We start from the raw sequence: 6,000 nt of genomic DNA on the forward strand, positions 1-6,000 counted from the left end.
CGTCTATCCTATGACTCACTTCCTCTTCCATGGTTACATTCACTGCCATGTCACTCTCAGGTGTCCAAAACACTTCAATTCCTCCAATTTTTTCTCCAATCAAACTCACACCCCAACAAATCTGTCCCTCAGTGCTGCTATACCTACTACCCTACCTTTTATTCACATTCACTCTCGAACTCCTCCTTTCACACACTCTTCCAAACTCAAATCTGCCATCAGTGCAAATAACAAATGACTTACCTTCTAAACCCTTCATCCCCTACAGATTGTGCATACTCACCCCTCTCTCCAAGTCTTTTGCATTTACCTCTCTCATCTATCCAATCCAGAAACAAATTAAACAGCTATGGTGACATCAAATACCCTTGCCACAGACCAACCCTCACTTAGAACCCATCACTCTCCTCCTTCCCTATTAATAAACATGCCTTACACCCTTGATAAAAACTTCTCACTGCTTGTTAAAGCTTTCCTCTTACACCATATGTACTTCATACCTTGCACAAGGCATCTCCATCAACCCTGTCATATGCTATCATCATATCCATAAATGCCATAAATATATCCTTGTTTCTATAAGTATTCTCACACACATTCATCGAAACAAATACCTGATCTACAAATACTCTAACACTTCTGAAACCACACTGTTTCTCCCAATCTGATGTCCGGTATATTCCTTCACCCTCTCAATCACTGTTCGTCCCAGTCTGATGCTCTGTATATTCCTTCACCCTCTCAACCGCTACTCTCCCATCCAACTTATCAATATATCTGTAGCTTGAACACTTAACTTTGTCCCCCTTGCCTTGCCTTTATACCTACACAAGCATTCAGCAAATCCTCAAGCACCTCACCATAATCCATACACGGTGAAAATTGTAACTTACTAATCAACAACACGGTCACCCCTTTTCTTAAAAAATTCAACCCCAATACCATCCACTCCAGCTGTCTTGCTGCACTGCATCTTATGTAAGGCTTTCATTACCACTTCTCTCTTTACCAAATCACTCTCCATAGCTCTCTCACTTCACATACCACCCTACCCAAACACCCTACATCTGACATCCTAAAATCAAACACACTCAAAAGTCCATCACAATACTCTCCATCTCACTTAATCACTACCTACTACCACTTCTCAATTTGCTCCCTTCACCAATGTTCCCATTTGTTTTCTTGTTTTTCACACACTATTAACCTCACATCTTATTCTCCCAGAAGTTTACAGCTCTCATTGGCCTGTTTTTCAACCCTTGCAGCTTCCTCTAATATCTCCCTCTAATTATTTACACTCCTTCCTAGTAAGTACCACCCATATACCTCTCTTTTCTCTTTTACTAGCAACTTCACTTCTTCATCTCACCACTCACTACTCTTTATAATCTGCCCACCTCCCACTTTACACATGCCAGCATCTCTCGTAAATGCCAGCACTGCTTCCCTAAATATCTCTCATTTCCCTAGCTTTGTTTGTACTCACATTTGCCATTCTACACTGGATCTCTTGGTATTTCTTCACAGAAGTCTATTTTCCAAGCTAACTTACTCTCACCACTCTTATCTCATCTGCACTGTTTCCTTTTTTCTGAAAACCTTAACAAATCTACACTCTAGCTCAACACTATGTTCAACATTTATTGTGTTCTCCAACACTACATTACCACCATAAAATCAAATATTATACTGCACTCATAATCAAGATACTTTCAGTGCATAACTAAACAGGTTAAGTACTGAGGTGCATAGCTAAGCAGGTAAAGTACAGATTCCATCACATACTTGACCATGTGATATCACACAGCTAAAATTAGTTTTTCAACTTTAAAAATAGTCTCATATAATTCAATAAAATCTGTGAAAAATCCAAACTAAACCTAACAGTCAATATTTACCTTAAAGATGAATATCATAATCGAAATGCACTAATGTTACATGTGAAGTCACCTGGTCAAGTATGCACTGGAATCCAATATTGTCTATATGAACATAAAGAGTATGCAACACCTTGCAAGTGAAAACCATAGCAATCATCAATTTTTCGAATAATAACGAGAATAAGGTAATATAAAGTCTGGTTTGGTAAGGTTCTCATAAATTTCTAGTGATTTTTTATGTATTTTAACATTTCCCTGATATACACAGCCCTCACCACTATAACCATATTTACAAGCAAAGAACAGGTATAGCACACTAAATCTTGTTCTGCTCCTTATATTCTATTCTTTAAAAGCTACATTATCTTTGCAAAGCAATGTCACTCAGTATTCAATGTTAGCTTTGTGTAGCTAAACTCATAATTAATAAATCTACAGAGTAGGAGTACCAGAGAATTAACTTATAGCTTTGAGGAAAAATAAATATATCAATGGACTCTTAAGCTGAGTAGATGTTGTCTAGACTGGATAAGCATAATTTCAAGCAATACTTCTATCTTAAAAATAAGTAAACATGTGGGAACTGCTGTGTTCCAGGAAAATGAAGGGCACATGAAAATGAAATACTAATATAAATTGAGAAAAAGCTTTGAAAATCTCAAATAACTTCACCATGGGGATAAGACTTACCTCAATCACAGTTGAAGCATAACAACATTTTTGTCATCTTCCTTCTGCTGTAATGGTTGCATGCAACAAGTAAACACTCAGCAATTACAGCAGCATACACAGTCAGTAACAATTCTTCCTGCAAGTGAATGCAAAAGACACTGTTACTCCATACTTTTCTTTCTAAATAACAAGAAAAATCCAATTTACCTCTCTAACTATAGTAGCTTTGAATATAAGGTGATTTAGTTTGGCAATGCTTGTGGACATAATACTACAACAGGAGCAAAGCATGATTTGAAGCATTATCAAAATACATCAAATTAGGAAGAATAGATGGGGTTATTTGCTCCCAGAAATATGTTGGGTTCACTGATGTAAAAGGAGGTACAACACTTTACAAAAAAAGAAAAAAAATATGAAAACCTCATCTAACAGCCCATAGTAGACAAAATGTACAGCTGAAATATACCAACAGTAAATTGGTCTGCTGGTGGGATCACAATGAATGGCTGGTTGTGGAGAATTTGGGCGGAGGCATACATCTGTCATCTATTTGTTGACATTCAGCTGCATTTGACAAACGATCATAAGTTCAAATAATATATTTTGACTAAAATAATGAACATCAAATCTCAACTTCTACTAAAGTTAGATGGGGTTTTCATCAATTCTGTTGATCTTCTGTAAGTGTATTATCTACTTTTATATTACCACTACTTTATCCCTGATATATACAGTCACCAATACTCATTCATCTTTAGCAATATAGATATATACAATATAATTATCCAAATCATGCTCTGCAACTGTTACTGTATCTTTTATCCATTACACTAAAATAAAAACTGGAACATTAATAGCAATGTTAAGCAGCTCTCCATACACACCAAAATACAGCATGAATACGAAAACAGGAGCGCAGTCATGATGCAAAAACCATTGCGAATACACCTGTAACAGTATGGTATGCAAAGTCAACTACATGAAATTATATTAATTACAGCAGTATTCTAAAAGTATTATGAGGATTTCATTGGATATAATGAGCAGAATGCACTTCACTTTGCCATTTTGCAAAGTTTAGCAGCAAATACTAAGAGTCACAAAAATTGAAAACAGCGTACCATTACATTCACCATACACCTTATAGTTACGAAAAACAATTATTTGGCTGTACTCAATTGCATAAATTTTATGAGGCTTTGAATTTAATGCTGCAAGCCCTAGCAATTCTTAATAATTTACAAAATTGGCACATTATTAAATATTGTGAAACAAAATAAAAAAATACTTAAAAAAGGAGAAAGTTGAAAGTGAATGTGAATAAAACTAAGGTTATTAGGTTCAGCAGGGTTGAGGAACAGGTTACCTGGGGTGTGAGTTTGAACATGAAAAAATTGGAAGTTAAATTATTTAGTTATCTGAGAATGGATATGGCAGGTCACCAAATGGAACCATGGAAGCAAAAGTGAGGAGGGAGGCAAAAGTTTTGGGAGCACTTGAAGAATGTGTGGAATGGTATAATGTCATCTGAAAGGGCAAAAATGGGTGTGTTTGAAGGAACATTAATTCTAACAATGAATGTGAATCATAGGCTATAGATAAGGATGTGCAGAGTAAGGTGGATGTGATGGAAATGATACATTTGAGGACAATAAGTGGTGTTAAGTGGTTTGATTAAGTAATGAAAGAGAAAGAAAGATGTGTTGTAATAAAAAGAGTTTGGTTGAGGAAGCAGAAGATGGTGTGCTGAAATGGTGCAGACATGCAAAGAATAAGTGAGGAAAGGCTGACAAAGAGGATATATGCATCAGAAATGGAGGGAACAAGGGAAACAGGGAGACTAAACTGGAGATTGAAGGATGCAGTGAAAAAGATTTTGATCAAGGCCTGAACATGCAGGAGGGTGAAAGGTGTCCCTAGGATAGTGAATTGGAATGATGTGGCATACTGAGGTCGATGTGCTGCCAATGGACTAATCCAGGGCATCTGAAGTATCCAGGGTAAACCATGGAAAAGTCTGTGGGCCCTGGTTGTGGAAAGGGAGTTACGGTTTCGGTAAAATATACATGACAGCTGAAGAATGGATGTGTAGAGATGTGGCTTTTCTTCATCTGTTCCTGGTGCTACCTTGCTAATGCAAGAAACAGCAATTAAATACGAAAAAAAAGGTTAAAATAACATAAATCATATTAGCCAGATGGACTACCAACATTACTGTATATGTTTTTCACTTAGTCTACTTCAATCTTCTTGTATTTCAATGTTTAGATAGTACAGTTCTTACCTAATTAACATCAAAATATGGTAAATTTAGGTTGCTGGGAGAAGCTGGGTGAGGTTTTCACTGATTCTCTTGATTTACAGGAGATTCTTGCTTATTTTTGCCCCATAGTTCTCTGTAATCATCAAAAACCTATGTAAGATATAATGTTCAAAATCTACTTAAATCACTTCTATTAAACATAAATAGTTCACTAATATAAGTTTCTTCAAACCCACACGTTATTTCCGCGGTACCCCTAAATTAGAATTTACAGCACCTTTTCTATTACATTTAGACCACAAAAGCTCCATTAATAGCACCTTATGCGACCACCTAACTTAATTGCACCGTAAGTCAACGGAATCAAACAAGTGGTGGAAACGCTAAAATAAACAATACATTAGTCACTATCCTCGACCTCGATGCTTTCATGTGCAGTTATTCCTATTCATTACATTTACAATTTCTACTCATATGTGATATTTACAAAAAAAAAAAAAAATACTGGTACTTAGTACCATTATTACCACACCACTTGGCTTACCAGTACGTGTACGAGTTCAAACTAATGTATTACGATATTGTGTGATCTTACAATTATTTCCTTAATCAAATTGGACTCGAATATCCCTCAACAACAAAAGTAGCGTGAGGTACCGGCCGTCTTAATAATTCGCCCAGATATTTCGTAAATCACGATCTTGTAGTGTCAGGCCAAGCGTTCCGGATACAAATAATAGAGGGCTAGGATAGGAGCATCGAGTTCCGTACCTCAAATGTTGTTCTCTGCTGGGGCTCTTGGACGATAAGCTGCTTTACAAATGTGTTCTCTTACACTAAATCACTTTTACGGAGAATATGGAGTCCAATGATGCATGTTGCGGTAAAAGCCTAGAAAACAGGCATTACTTTCATAGGTCTTAGCTTTTCTCTTTTAGATTCTTTTTTTGTTAATCTAAGAAAATGGTACGGTTATGAGAGAGAAGTGTGAAGTTAAACAATACTGTGATACTGGCAAATAAGTTAAACAATGCTATGATACTGGCAAATAAGGAAATTAAAGAATGTTCGCCTTCAACGTTTAAAGACTGCATATGTGATGAAGTTCTCGATATCATTACGTATTACGGAAAACGAACAGCACTCTCCGGATCTCCATCATATTTTTTTCGTTTGGGA

The 6,000-nt window shown here is 36.3% G+C and overlaps 1 long non-coding RNA gene across 5 annotated transcripts in view; it reads right to left on the reverse strand.

The window, feature by feature from the left end:
• Nucleotides 1–5,782, reverse strand: part of LOC139760930 (uncharacterized) — a 78,334-nt gene extending 72,552 nt beyond the window's left edge. Inside the window, exons 1-3 of one of the 5 annotated variants that reach the window (XR_011715437.1) lie at nt 5,593–5,782; nt 4,843–4,954; nt 2,574–2,691 (exon numbers count right to left, since the gene is read on the reverse strand). This is a non-coding gene — a long non-coding RNA (uncharacterized lncRNA). The other 4 variants (XR_011715435.1, XR_011715436.1, XR_011715434.1 and 1 more) reach the window with 4 other exon arrangements.
• Between the last annotated feature and the right edge of the window lie 218 nt (nt 5,783–6,000).

This window comes from Panulirus ornatus, chromosome 38 (assembly GCF_036320965.1).
Source record: "Panulirus ornatus isolate Po-2019 chromosome 38, ASM3632096v1, whole genome shotgun sequence".
Lineage (NCBI taxonomy): Eukaryota > Metazoa > Arthropoda > Malacostraca > Decapoda > Palinuridae > Panulirus > Panulirus ornatus.